The sequence below is a fragment of the Lycium barbarum genome, chromosome 5, assembly GCF_019175385.1.
Source record: "Lycium barbarum isolate Lr01 chromosome 5, ASM1917538v2, whole genome shotgun sequence".
NCBI lineage: Eukaryota > Viridiplantae > Streptophyta > Magnoliopsida > Solanales > Solanaceae > Lycium > Lycium barbarum.
Genome location: NC_083341.1, coordinates 76,029,984 through 76,044,216, shown reverse-complemented (window position 1 = coordinate 76,044,216; position 14,233 = coordinate 76,029,984). Strand labels below are relative to the sequence as shown.

Below are 14,233 nucleotides of genomic sequence, written 5' to 3'. Positions count from 1 at the left end.
CTCTATGAATAAGGCGCGTAAGTGCAAACCTTCAAATACGCAAAACGTCATGCTCCGTTATCCATTTTATATGATTCTTATTTTGATCTTGAGTATTCTTTAGCGATTTAGCTTATTTTGTTTTTATAAAATATACATTTAACAGACGAATATGAGTTTAGTCCAAAAAAAAGGCGGGATGCAACACGATGACTTCTCGGGGGGTCACCCAACCTAGTGCTACTCTCGCCCAAGCACGCTTAACTTGGGAGTTCTGATTGGATCCGATGAGTTAGTGCCGGTATGATCGCATCCATCAGCCCTAGCGCTCAATTTTCTCTTAAACCCTTTCTTCCCCATCCCCCTTCTCTAAAAATAAGGCGCGTAAGTGTAACATTTTCAATACGAATAACTTCACGCTCCGTTATCCGTTTCATACGATTCTTTTTTTCATCCTGAGTATTTTTTAGAGATTATCTTTTTTTTAAAAAAACAATGCTAAACAGATTAAAATGAGCGTTGTCCGGACTAAAGGAGGGATGCAACACGATGACTTCCCTGGAGGTCACCCATCCTAGTACTACTCTCGCCTAAGCACGGTTAACTTCAGAGTTTTGATGGGATCCTGTGCGTTAGTGCTGCTATGATCGCATCCATCAGTCCGTGTGCTGAAAATTCTCTTAAACCCTGTCCTCCCCCTCCCCTTTCTCGAAAATAAGGCGCGTATGTGAAAACCATTAAATACGCGAAACTTCCCGCCCCGTTATCTATTTTATGCGATTATTTTTTATTTTATCTTGAGTATTTCTCCGAGATCTAGCTTAGTTTTCCAAAAACAATATATATTAAACAGACCAAAATGAGCGTAGGCTGGACAAAAGGAGGTATGCAACACGAGGACTTCCCAGGGGGTCACCCATCCTGTTACTACTCTTGCCCAAGCGTGCTTAATTTCGAAGTTCTGATAGGATCTGGTGCGTTAGTGCTAATATGATCGCATCCATCATTCGTAGCGCTCTAAATACTCTTAAACCCTTTCCTCCCCCTCCCCCTTCTGTAAAAATAATGAATGTAAGAGGAAACCTTTAAATATGCGTAACTTCGCGCTCCGTTATCCGTTTTATGCGATTCTTTTTTTGATTTTGAGTATTTTTGAGAAATCTAGCTTATTTTTTGAAAAACAAAATATTAAATAGATGAAAGTGAGCATAGTCCGGAGAAAAAGAAGGATGCAACACGAGGACTTCCCAGGGGGTCGGTCACCCATCCTATTACTAATCTCGCCCAAGCATGCTTAACTTCGGAGTTCTGATGGGATTCAGTGCGTTAGTGCGGGTATGATCGCATCCATCAGTCATAGCGCTCAAAATTCTCTTAAACCCTTTCCTCCCCTTCCCCCTTCTCAAAAAATAAGGCGCGTAAGTGCAAACCTTTAAAAACGCGTAACTATGCGATTCTTTTTTTGATCTTTAGTATTTTTCCGAGCTCTAGATTATATTTCAAAAAAAAATATTAAACAGACCAAAATGAGTGTAGCCCGAAACAATGGAGGAAAGCAGCACAAGGACTTTTCAAGGGATCACCCATCCTAGTACTACTCTCGCCCAAGCATGCTTAGCTTCAGAGTTCTGATGGGATCTGATGCGTTAGTGCTGGTATGATCACATCCACCCATCCTAGCGCTCAATTTTCTCTTAAACCCCTTCCTCCCCCTCCTCCTTCTCTAAAAATAAGGAACGTATTCGTAAACCTTTAAATACGCATAACTTTGCGCTCCGCTATCCACTTCATACGATTCTTTTTTTGATCTTGAGTATTTTTTCGAGATTTCTCTTATTTTTAAAATATATATATATTAAACAGACGAAAATGAGAGTAGTCCGGACAAAAGGAGGGATGCAACACAATGACTTTCCGGGGGGTCACCCATCCTAGTACTACTCTCGCTCAAGCACGCTTAACTTCGGAGTTCTAATGGGATCCGGTGTGTTAGTGCTGGTATGATCGCATCCAACAGTCCTTGCGCTCTTAAACCCTTTCCTCCCCCTCCCACTTCTCGAAAATTAAGGCGCGTAAGTGCAAACCTTCAAATACGCGCAACTTCACGCTCCGTTATCAGTTTTATGCTATTCTTTTTTTGATCTTGAGAATTTCTCCGAGATCTAGCTTATTTAAAAAAATATATATTAAACAGACGAAAATGAATGCTATCCGGAAAAAAGAAGGGATGCAAAACGATGACTTCCCGAGGAGTCACCCATCCTAGTACTACTATTGCCCATGCACACTTAAGTTCAGACATAACTTCAGAGCTCTGATGGGATCCGGTGCGTTAGTGCGGGTATAATCGCATCCATCAGTCCTTGCACTCAAAATTCTCTTAAACCCTTTCGTCCCCCTCACCCTTCTCGAAAAATAAGGCGCGTAAGTACAAACCTTTAAATTCGCACAACTTCACGCTCCGTTATCTGTTTTATGCGATTCTTTTTTTGATCTTGAGTATTCCCGAGATCTAGCTTATTTTTTGAAAATATATATATTAAACAGACAAAAATGAGCATAGTCCGGACAAAAGGAGAGATGCAACACGAGGACTTCCCAGCCTATTACTACTCTCCCCCAACCATGCTTAATTTCAGAGTTCTGATGGGATCTGGTGCGTTTGTGCTAATATGATCGCATCCACCAGTAGTAGCACTCTAAATTCTCTTAAACGCTTTCCTCCCTCTACCGTTTCTCTAAAAATAATGCGCGTAAGTGGAAACCATTAAATACGTGTAACTTTGCGCTCCGTTTTCTGTTTTATGCGATTCTTTTTTTGATTTTGAGTATTTTTTGGAAATCTAGCTTATTTTTCAAAAAAAAATATATATTAAACAAACGAAAATGAGTGTAGTCCAGAGATAAAGAGGGATGCAACATGAGGACTTCCCGCGGGGTCACCCATGCTATTACGACTCTCACCCAAGCACGCTTAACTTCGGAATTCTGATGGGATCCGGTGCATTTGTGCTGGTATGATCGCATCCATCAGTCCTAGTGCTCAAAATTCGCTTAAACCCATTCCTCCCCTCCCTCCTTCTCGAAAAATAAGGTGTGTAAGTGCAAACCTATAAATACGCATAACTTCGTGCTCCGTTATCCGTTTCATACAATTCTTTTTTTGATCGTATGTATTTTTTCGAGATTTAGCTTATTTTAAAAAACATATTAAATAGACGAAAATGAGCGTTGTCCGGAAAAAAGGAGGGATGCAACACGATGACTTCCCTGGGGGTCACCCATCCTAGTACTACTCTCGTCAATGCACGCTTAACTTCGAATTCTGATGGGATCCGGTGCATTTGTGCTAGTATTATTGCATCCATCAGTCCTAGCACTCAAAATTGGCTTAAACCCTTTCCTCCCCTTCCCCCTTCTCAAAAAAGTAAGTGCAAACCTTTAAATACACGTAACTTTGCGCTCCGTTCTCCGTTTTATGCGATTCTTTTTTTTTTATTTTGAGTATTTTTCGAAGAACTAGTTTATTTTTTGAAAAAAAAATATATTAAACAGATGAAAATGAGCGTAGTCTAGACAAAAAGAGGGAAGCAACACGAGGACTTCTCAGGGGGTCACCCATCCTAGTACTATTCTCTCCCAAGCATGCTTAACTTCAGAGTTTTGATGGGATACGTTGTGCTAGGGCTGGTATGATCGCATCCATCCGTCCTAGCACTCAATTTTCACTTAAACCCTTTCCTCCCACCCCCGCTTCTTTAAAAATAAAGTGCGCAAGTGCAAACCTTTAAATACGCGTAACTTGACGCTCCGTTATCTGTTTTATGCGTTTCTTTTTTTGATCTTGAGTATTTCTCCGAGATCGAACTTATTTTTCAAAATAAAATATATTAAACAGATGAAAATGAGCGTAGTCCGGACAAATGGAGAAAAGCAACACGAGGACTTCTCAGAGGGTCACCCTTCCTAGTACTATTCTCGCCCAAGCATACTTAGCTTCAGAGTTCTGATGGGATCCAGTACGTTAGTGCTAGTATGATCAAATCCATTCCTCCTAGCGCTTAATTTTCTCTTCAACCCGTTCTTGCCCCTCCCCTGTCTCTAAAAATAATGCGCGTAAGTGGAAACCTTTAAATACGCATAACTTCGCGCTCCGTTATCCGTTTTATGCGATTCATTTTTTTAATTTGAGTATTTTTCTGAGATCTAGCTTATTTTGTGGAAAAAAATATATTTTACAGACGAAAATGAGCGTAGTCCAGACCAAAGCAGGGATGCAACACGACGACTTCGCGGGGGGTCACACATCCTAATACTACTCTCGCCCAAGCGTGCTTTTTTTTAAATGGATGCCACAAGGGCTTTTTACTAATTAATCAAAAAAAAAAAAGTTTCAGCTAACAAGTAAGAAAAGGCAAAAAGGGAAAGTAAACTAAGCTAAGAACGAAAACTCAAAAGAGAAGAAACCCTATACTAATCTCAGTCAATCTAGAATTGAAATCCAACCTGAGTGACCATCCATAAGCTGTTGAAGATCTGGGAAATGCCAATCGGTGTTGTGTAGCTTCAGATGATGAATGAAAGTTTACATATGTTGTTCGATTCAAACAAAAGCATCTGAAATTCGAGGTTTGAAGATTTCAAAGATTTCTATCTGGTAAGTTCTTTTTCCTCTCCTTTGTAGCTCTTATGCTTCCAAAGTATTGAATCGATATGGGTATGCTGAGTTGTGGCTGAACTTGACTTGATTGTTGCTGAGCCAATAGCTGATGTTGCTTCTGTTTTTGGTCTGAATCTGCTCTTGTATGTTCTCCTTGGCTTCGATTTATGTTCCCCCCTCCTCTCATGTTTTGGATTTGTTGATTTTTGTGGCTTTATGTGTACTGTTGTCCTCTAGATGCTTTCCTCTGGATTTCTATTGTAGTCATTTGCTTTCCTTTGCCTTCTACTGCTTTCTGGAGTTGTTTATGTTGTGCTGGCTGCTGTCCTCTTGTAATTGTTCTTGAAAGAATCTTCACTCTGTGCTTTGTTGTCCTCCACCTGTGTATGTCCTTTCTCTGAGATTTCAGTCTGTACCTTCGCTTCATACTAAATTCCCCTGATTGTTGCTCAATAGTACGAGCACTTAACAGTGCTAAGACCAACCATTGAGCTATTCTCAGGTAAACCAGCATGTTGTTGAAGGTATTGTAAAATCTCTAGATTGTGTTCTTATTTCTTCCTGCAAAACAATAAACAATGTTAGTTGAAAAGATGTTTTCTATGCCCTCTTCCCTCCATGGGATTTGAGCGAGAGAACCAATGAATCTCTTCCTTCTCTCCCACACTCCTATCATCTCTTGCTTGGTCTGATTCTCAAGTATGGCAAGTTTAGTTTATCATTGTTGATCAGCCTTCTGCCTTGAGTGCCCAGTCCCAGAAAGGAAGCAATATCTACTTCTCTTTCATCCAGTGCTACATTAGCCAAATAATTAGCTATCTGATTTCCTTCCCTGTACATATGAGCTATTCTAACAGTTCTAGTGTTCATCCTTTCCCAAATCTCTTCCATCATTCCTACGATCTGCCAAGGCACTTCCCATAATCTTAGGATTATGTTTTTCTGCAATAGAGAATCAGTTTCTATTATAACCTACTGATATTCTTTCACCTCAATCACTCTCAACGCTTGTAGAATAGCCATAACTTCTGCTTGTGTGTTCGTGCACTGGGGGTTTTCCATCTCTTTAGCTTTCGCAACTAAAAGATTTACATTCTCATCTCTGATACAGAAGCTCCAAGATCCTCTACAAGGACTTCCCCTTGAGGCACCATCTGTGTTGCATTTCACCCATCCTAACTCTGGTGGTTCCCACTTAACATGAATCACTTTTGTTCGTGGAGAGTAATTCTAAAGTGATTGCACTAGAGTACTCCATCTATATGCAGCATATTTAAAATTACCTCTCCTCACCCTCATAAACATGATAATTGAATACATGATTTGGTAGACTAGCTTGACCTTAGACATCTTGCCCCCATGCCTAATAGCATTTCTTGTTTTCCAGAGTTCCCAAACAATAATAGCTGGCACTGCTTGGAAAATATATTTTACATGTTGATTTACTGGGGCATCCCACCACAAATTAATAACTTGACTCAGCTGAAGATTTTGAATATTTAATCCCATGGGTCTGCAGAAAATGTTCCATGTATATTGTGCAACAGGGGACTTTAAAAACAAAGGTGCTATAGTTTCCTCATTAGGCTTATCACAACAGAAACATCTGGAAGGAAACTGAAAGCCCCACTTCTTCACTATCTCATCTAGAGGTATTTTAGCTTTCCATAGTCTCCATAGAAAAAATGAGATCTTCACTGGTAATCCTTTTATCCAAATTCTCTTGTACAACTCATTAGTATCCATTCTCTGCCTCAGCAAATTGAAAGCTATCCCACTGTATATTTGCCTCTAGTATCTAGTTTCCAGAAAGGTTTATCTTGAACTCCATCAGGATTTGGTGGCTTAATGTTCTGAATAATATGTTCAACAATATTACCTGGGAGAATCTCCATTAATCTTCCTTCATCCCATTCTTCTTCCAGCGCCATTTCCTGCACTAATAGCACTATTCTATCAAATATGAAATCTGCAGGCATATTTTGGTATAAAGCCCCCATTCCTGTCCAGTTGTCTAGCCAAAAATAAGAGTTTCCTTGTTTAACCTGCCACCATATTTCTTGTTCTATTAAGTCTCTACACTGCAACATCTTCTTCCACATGTATGTCCCTCTTTTCCATTGTACTGTTACTGAATGATCCTTTTTCAAGTCCTTATTACTCATATACATCCTCCATAGTGATTACTTTGTTCTGAAGTTCCACGACAACTTAGAGAACAGGGCCTTTGATGCATCTTGTAAACCCTTAAAACCCATTCCTCCCTCATCTTGAGGATGGCATAAAGTTGTCCATGACACCCAATGCTTACTAGGGTTACCCACAAAATTGCTCCAAAAGAATTTTGCAAACATTCTGTGAATTTGGGCTAGTACCTCTTTAGGTGGATCACAGGCAGACAATAGGTGAATAGGAATACTCTGTAAAACATGCTTGATTAATGTTACTCTTCCTCTAATAGATAATAGTTTCCCTGTCCATGAGTTAAGCCTGTTAAATATCTTGTCTGTGATCTCTTTATAGTGTGCTATCATCCTTCTCCCATAATAAATTGGCACCCCCAGATAAGTAAATGGGAAATCCTTCCTGGGAATTCTGGTAATATGAAAGACATGTTCTTCTACCTCCTGAGTTACATTGTGATGAAGGAAAACAACACTCTTGCCTTTGTTAATCTTCTGCCCACTAACTAACTCATAAGCTGCCAATTTCTCCATGACCAGTCTCAGAGATTCCTCCTTAGTTGAGGCAAAGATAATAGTGTCATCTGTATATGCCAAATGGTTTATGTATGGGCTCCACTTTGGCATGCCAAATCCTGAAAATCTTTCATCTTCATGTAGAGCATTCAAAGCCCTTGACATGCATTCTGAAGCCAAAATGAATAAAGTTGGTGATAAGGGATCGCCTTGCTTTACTCCTCTAGAAAATTTGAAAAAACCACATGGCTGCCCATTAATCAAGATAGAATACCAATTGTTTGAAACAATTCTGAAGACCATGTCTATCGAAACCTCACCAAATCCCATTTTCCTTAGAACTTTGGTCAGAAATAACCATGAAACCCTATCATATGCCTTAGTCATGTCCAGTTTTATCACAACATTGGCTGGCTTACCCCTCAATCTCATGTCATTGACTATCTCCTGCACCAGTAGGATATTTTCTATAATGCTTCTACCTTTAACAAATCCAGCTTGCTGAGGGGAGATTATACTAGGTAACAACTGTACTAACCTTTCATGAATGATTTTGGAAAACACCTTACTGGAGAAATTACTAAGACTGATAGGTCTCAGATCTGAAAAGGTATTAATTTCCTTCTTTTTTGGAATAAGAACCAGATTTGTACGAGTGATGTACCTTGGCAATTCATGACCACAAAAGAAGGATCTCAACATTAGCACCATATCCTTAGCAATTATGTCCCAACATGCTTGGAAGAATTTTTCAGTAAAACCACCAGGTTCTCCTGCACTGTCTGAATTCAATCCAAACACTGCCTTCTTCACTTCCTCTTCCTCTGGTAATTGATTGATCCTTTCATTTTGCTCAGCTGTAATAAGCTTAGGAATATTGTCCAGTAATTCAACATTGCTGGGCACTTGTTTCTCAGTGAACTGATCTTTATAAAATCTAATGGCTTCCTGAATAATTTCTGGCTCCGGTTCCAACCATACACCATGCTGGTCCTGAATCCTCTTAATATGAAACTTTTTCCTCTTCCCAATTACATGGGAATTACTTTGTGTTCCTATCCCCATCTTTAAACCACTGCATCCCAGATTTTTGTTTCCAAAATTTCTCTTCTATAGCATAAAACTGTATTAAATCAGCGTACACACTCTGTAGTCTTGCCCTATTCTCTTGGGATGGATTTTCTTCAAAAGTAGCTTCATGTACTTTGAAAATTTCTTCTAGGGTAGCCACTTGTTTAAAAATATCCCCAAAGGTTTCTTTGATCCACTTAGTCAAAGCTCTACTCACCTTTTTCATATTATTATGAAAGTTGAAAAAAGGATCAGAACAATATTGTTCTTCCCAATTCACTTTGACTATTTCCAGAGAGCTCTCCTGCTCTATCCAGAAGTTAAGAAATCTAAAAGGCTTCTTAATGACTCTGGTATCTCCTTTGAAAGTTAGAAGAAGTGGCGAATGATCTGATCCTTGTTTAATTAAATGTTCCACTTCAAAATTGGGGAATGTATCCTGGAAAGCCTGATTCCATAAGCATCTGTCTAGTCTCTTAAAAATACAAGCTTCATCAGATCTTCCATTCCTCCAAGTGTAAATGCTTCCTGAGAATCCCAAATTTGCTACCTAACATATATTCAAACAATGTGCAAAGTCCTCTACTTCAGGCAAATTCTCTGGCTGTCACGACCCGACTCGGGGCCGCGACGAGCACCCGGTGCTAACCCACCCGAGCACCCTCTTAGCTTACTCTTATACTTACATCTAGGTGATCCACATAATTATACATGCATTTCCATTCATTCGTCAACTAGTCCCATATGGACAACCGCACATTTATATCATCATAGGCATTTATGCCACATCAATATACATGGGCCAACGTGGCCGATAAAATGATATACAAAACATAGGCCGACAAGGCCAAACACATCTACCCACACACACACATGTCTACGAGCCTCTAAGAGTATAACATATCACATTAGCGGGACAGGACCCCGCTATGCCCATAATTATATACACAAAAGAATGAGTACCCAAAAGATATGGCTCCGAGGGAAATGGAGCTCTCTATGAAATCTCCGAATAGGCAGCTAAGGATCAAATATGTCTCCCTGTGCACCTGCGGGCATGACGCAGCGTCCACAAACAAAAGGACGTCAGTACGAAGAATGTACTGAGTATGTAAAGCATGATCAACATCAATATACAAGCATAATAGATATCATATGAAGATAGCATAGGAGGGGAGACAGTAATATCATCATCATGTCGCTTACTTGCATACATCGTCGTTCGTATCCCATAATAATACTCGTACCATACTTGTGCTCATATTCGTATACATGTCCTTATTCGTATTCCTATACATAGTCTTTTCACATTCATATTCATATTATATACATAGTCATTTCATATACATAACATTTACATAACATACCCGACCTCATAGGATCGGTGTCTTATACATACTTGGCCAACCAAGGCTCAAGGTCATACATACCTGGCCCTACCAAGGCATCAGGGTTATCCGTACCTTCTGCAGAACTGCGCGCGCGTTACGTAATCATATACATACTTTATACATAGTTATATACATATAGTCTTACCCGGCATCATAAGCTCGGGGTCTTATCATAGCCCTTCGTAGGCACACATATACATATCATAGCTCGTAAGCATCTCTAGTCTCATTTTACTCTCATCATCATTACCATCCTCATCATTATCGTTACATTTACATTATAGACTTACTCATCATACGAGGAACGTAGTATAATCATAGTACATATCAAGGGTCGTGAGCTTATGATCTCGGAATGTCAACCATGTGGAGACAACATACTCATATAGAGGAATTTAGTAATTTGGCCAAGAACCATGCCTTATGAAAGAAGGGTTAGCCTTACATACCTTTCCGTCGAACTATTCTATGCTTGCACGTTCCCTTCCAATGCTAGCGTTTATACCTTCATTAATATCATAACAATGGCCATTAGTCATTCACATTATCCACATTATCTAGATTCCTCAATTTGCCTCTAATCCACCCACATTCATGGTCATAACACCCATCTTCGTCCATTCGTCTAAAGTGTTTAGTTCATGATTTTAATACCATTTATAACACATTCATATCACAACACAACAACATTTATATCTCAATTCAAACTATTTCTCAAAATGTCACTATTCATCATTCATGACCTAGTTGACCACATTTTCTACAATCCATGTATTTTAATTCTCCAATACCTTAAACATCTTGTAAAAATCATGAATCTTACCTTAGAAGTTGTAGGAACAAGCTTTGGTTGGTAATACTTTTCTTTGAGCAAAACCCTAGTTTTTCTCCATTTGGATTCCTTGACTTGGATGATCCTTGATGATTCCCTTATCCTTGATTCACTTGTCTTAATGTTATTAATGGCTTATAATCCTTAAAAACTCATATAATAAATGTAGAGAGAAGTTCTAGAGAGAAGTGGTGTAATGTTGTAAATGAAATAAGACAAGTCTTGATCCTCATATTTAATGAATTGAAAAATCTGTGCTGGGTGAACAGTGGTCGTCCATGGAGGTTTACGGTCCGTATTTCAGTTTACGGACCGTCTCTCGTGGTCATTTTTAAGCTTAAGCAGAACCAGAAACTTTGGCCTGCATGCATGGTGATTTACGACCATGGTTTACGGGCCGTAAATCACTTTACGGTCCGTCCACCAGGTCGTATTTTAGCCATTTCCTCAGCTGGCAGAAAGTTGAAGTTGGACATGCCAGTTTACGATGTCAAGTTTACGGACCGTATTGCACTTTACGGTCCGTATTTTGCACTATACGACCACTAGGCAGTTTTGCCAACTTTCAATTTTTTCTCATTTCTCGACTTTTCATTCTAATCATCCACATCCCTTTACATACATTTCCCATGAAACATTATACACTCGCACTCCTCGCACACATCATTAGTTCATTTACTTGCGTACCAACGGGAAATTTTCCGAGGTGTAACATTCTACCCCCCTTAGGAACATTCGTCCTCGAATGTTAAAGGCTTGGGGAATTCTATAAAAAATTCGCCAGAGTTTCCTCTGTAATGTGGCACTACCACCCTGTCACAACAACCCACAAAAACAATGCCTCACAGGACAATAATACAACAACACTAGAAATTTGGCCACACACGACCTGAATGTATAAAAGGAAAACATGCATACCTTATGATTTTGACGTCTCATCTTGGACTTCTTCCAAGGGCTGAAATAAATGTGGGTATTTGGATCGCATATTCTCTTCTGCTTCCCATGTCATTTCCTCTCGATTGTTATTTCTCCACAGAACTTTAATTGAGGCCACTTCTTTGTTTCTAAGCCTCCGTACTTGCCTATCTAATATGGCAATGGGTATTTCATCATAAGTTAACTTTTCTGTCACTTGAATATCATTCACTGGGACGATCCTCGTAGGATCTCCAACACACTTCCGAAGCATCGAGACATGAAATACTGGATGGACTGACTCCAAATCTGGAGGTAGATCTAGCTCATAGGCCACCTTGCCTATTTTGCGCACAATCTCGTATGGCCCAATATACCGGGGACTGAGCTTCCCCTTTTTGCCAAATCTCATCACGCCCTTCATCGGCGACACTTTCAAGAATACCCAATCTTTCACTTCGAACTCTAAGTCTCTTCGACGATTATCCGCATAGGACTTCTGACGACTTTGAGCCGCTAGCAATCGATCTTGTATAAGCTTAACTTTCTCTATTGCTTGCTGGACCAAGTCTGGCCCTATCAACTTAGATTCTCCGGTTTCAAACCACCCAATTGGGGATCTACACTTTCGCCCATATAGAGCTTCATACTGTGCCATTTGAATGCTAGAATGGTAACTGTTATTGTAAGCAAACTCAATGAGTGGCAAATGGTCATCCCAATTTCCTCCAAAATCTATCATACATGCCCGTAACATATCTTCAAGAGTCTGAATAGTACGTTCAGCTTGCCCATCAGTCTGTGGGTGAAACGCCGTGCTTAGGCGTACTTGGGTCCCTAAACCTTCTTGGAAAGACCCCCAAAACTTGGCTGTAAACTGAGTCCCTCTATCGGAGATAATAGATACCGGAACGCCATGGAGTCTCACTATCTCTTTAAGATAAAGCTTGGCATAATCTTCTGCCACATAGGTCGTTCTGACCGGTAAGAAATGTGCTGACTTTGTGAGCCTATCCACAATCACCCATATAGAATCATATTTATGTCGAGAACGGGGTAACCCTGTAATGAAATCCATATTAATCACTTCCCACTTCCAAGTTGGGATTTCTATAGCTTGCAATAAGCCACCCGGATTTTGGTATTCTATCTTCACTTGTTGGCAATTAGGACACTGAGCTACGAATTCTGCTACGTCTTTCTTCATCCCATTCCACCAATATATAGTCTTAAGATCATGATACAATTTCGTCGCTCCGGGGTGAACGAAGTAACGGGAACAATGAGCTTCTCTCAAAATCTGATGGCGTAGACCTGCCACATCGGGAACACATAACCTGCCTCGACATCGGAGAACTCCGTCTTCCGACATGTCAAATGATGACCCCTCCTTCTGAGGGAGTGTATCTCTGTACTGCATTAGCATGGGATCCTTATATTGTCGCTCTTTTACTTCCGCTACTAACGATGAAACTGCTGAATTCTGAATAGTAGCTCCGCTGCTACCTGAGTCCACCACTCGGACTCCTAGGCTAGCTAACTGCTGAAGATCACGAGCCATCTCTTTCTTTTCTGGTCATACCTCACTTAGACTTCCCATCGACCTACGGCTAAGAGCATCAGCCACAATATTTGCCTTTCCGGGGTGGTATAGGATTTCAACATCATAGTCTTTTAGCAACTCTAGCCATTGTCGTTGCCGCAAATTCAACTCTTTCTGCTTGAAGATGCACTGGAGACTCTTATGATCTGTGTAAATATCCACGTGGACACCATATAAGTAATGTCTCCATATCTTTAAAGCATGGACCACCGCGGCCAATTCTAAGTCATGGGTAGGATAATTCTGCTCATGTTTCCGTAATTGTCTAGAAGCATACGCAATCACCTTACCATTTTGCATCAATACACAGCCTAGCCCGACGCCTGAAGCATCACAATAAATAACATATCCTTCCAATCCCTCTGGAAGTGTCAAGACTGGGGCTGAAGTCAGTCGGTATTTCAACTCTTGGAAACTACGCTCGCAAGCATCTGTCCATTGAAACTTAGCTGACTTCTGAGTCAACTTGGTGAGCGGTGCAGAAATAGAAGAGAAACCCTCAACAAATCTTCTGTAATAACCGGCTAAGCCCAAAAAGCTACGAACCTCCGTAGGGGTCGTGGGCCTTGGCTAGGTCTTCACTGCCTCAATCTTTTGGCTATCCACTGGAATACCGTCAGCTGCAACAATGTGGCCCATAAATGCCACTTAGTTCAACCAAAACTCGCACTTGGAAAACTTCGCGAATAACTCTCGGGCTCGAAGAATTCCAAGGACAATTCGCAAATGATCCGCATGCTCGTCCTCGGATCTAGAATACACTAAGATGTCATCGATGAATACAATGACAAATAGATCCAAAAAAGGCCTGAATACATTGTTCATTAAGTCCATAAACACTGCCGGTGCATTAGTTAGCCCAAACGACATTACTCGGAACTCGAAATGGCCATATCATGTTCTGAAAGCTGTCTTAGGGATATCTTTCTCCCTAACTCTTACTTGGTGATACCCGGACCTCAAATCAATCTTTGAAAACCATTTGACACCTTGCAATTGATCAAATAAATCATCAATCCTCGGGAGGGGATACTTGTTCTTAATTGTCACTTTATTCAATTGTCGATAATCAATGCACAT

General features: G+C 40.3%; 4 non-coding genes and 7 pseudogenes across 4 annotated transcripts; all 11 read right to left on the bottom strand.

Moving 5' to 3' along the window:
* Window positions 1-175: 175 nt before the first annotated feature.
* LOC132643085 (5S ribosomal RNA) lies at window positions 176-294 on the bottom strand (annotated as a pseudogene).
* A 221-nt stretch (window positions 295-515) lies between these two features.
* LOC132643145 (5S ribosomal RNA) lies at window positions 516-634 on the bottom strand (annotated as a pseudogene).
* Window positions 635-862: 228 nt separating this feature from the next.
* Window positions 863-981, bottom strand: LOC132643259 (5S ribosomal RNA; annotated as a pseudogene).
* A 224-nt stretch (window positions 982-1,205) lies between these two features.
* LOC132642916 (5S ribosomal RNA) lies at window positions 1,206-1,328 on the bottom strand. The gene has a single exon (XR_009583398.1). It is a non-coding gene; the product is annotated as a 5S ribosomal RNA (ribosomal RNA).
* Window positions 1,329-1,529: 201 nt separating this feature from the next.
* LOC132642899 (5S ribosomal RNA) lies at window positions 1,530-1,648 on the bottom strand. Its single transcript, XR_009583381.1, has one exon. It is a non-coding gene; the product is annotated as a 5S ribosomal RNA (ribosomal RNA).
* Window positions 1,649-1,872: 224 nt separating this feature from the next.
* On the bottom strand, window positions 1,873-1,991 carry LOC132643159 (5S ribosomal RNA). Its single transcript, XR_009583577.1, has one exon. It is a non-coding gene; the product is annotated as a 5S ribosomal RNA (ribosomal RNA).
* Window positions 1,992-2,203: 212 nt separating this feature from the next.
* Window positions 2,204-2,334, bottom strand: LOC132643275 (5S ribosomal RNA; annotated as a pseudogene).
* Window positions 2,335-2,889: 555 nt separating this feature from the next.
* LOC132643229 (5S ribosomal RNA) lies at window positions 2,890-3,008 on the bottom strand. The gene has a single exon (XR_009583584.1). It is a non-coding gene; the product is annotated as a 5S ribosomal RNA (ribosomal RNA).
* A 219-nt stretch (window positions 3,009-3,227) lies between these two features.
* On the bottom strand, window positions 3,228-3,345 carry LOC132643140 (5S ribosomal RNA; annotated as a pseudogene).
* A 219-nt stretch (window positions 3,346-3,564) lies between these two features.
* On the bottom strand, window positions 3,565-3,683 carry LOC132643268 (5S ribosomal RNA; annotated as a pseudogene).
* Window positions 3,684-3,907: 224 nt separating this feature from the next.
* Window positions 3,908-4,026, bottom strand: LOC132643188 (5S ribosomal RNA; annotated as a pseudogene).
* Between the last annotated feature and the right edge of the window lie 10,207 nt (window positions 4,027-14,233).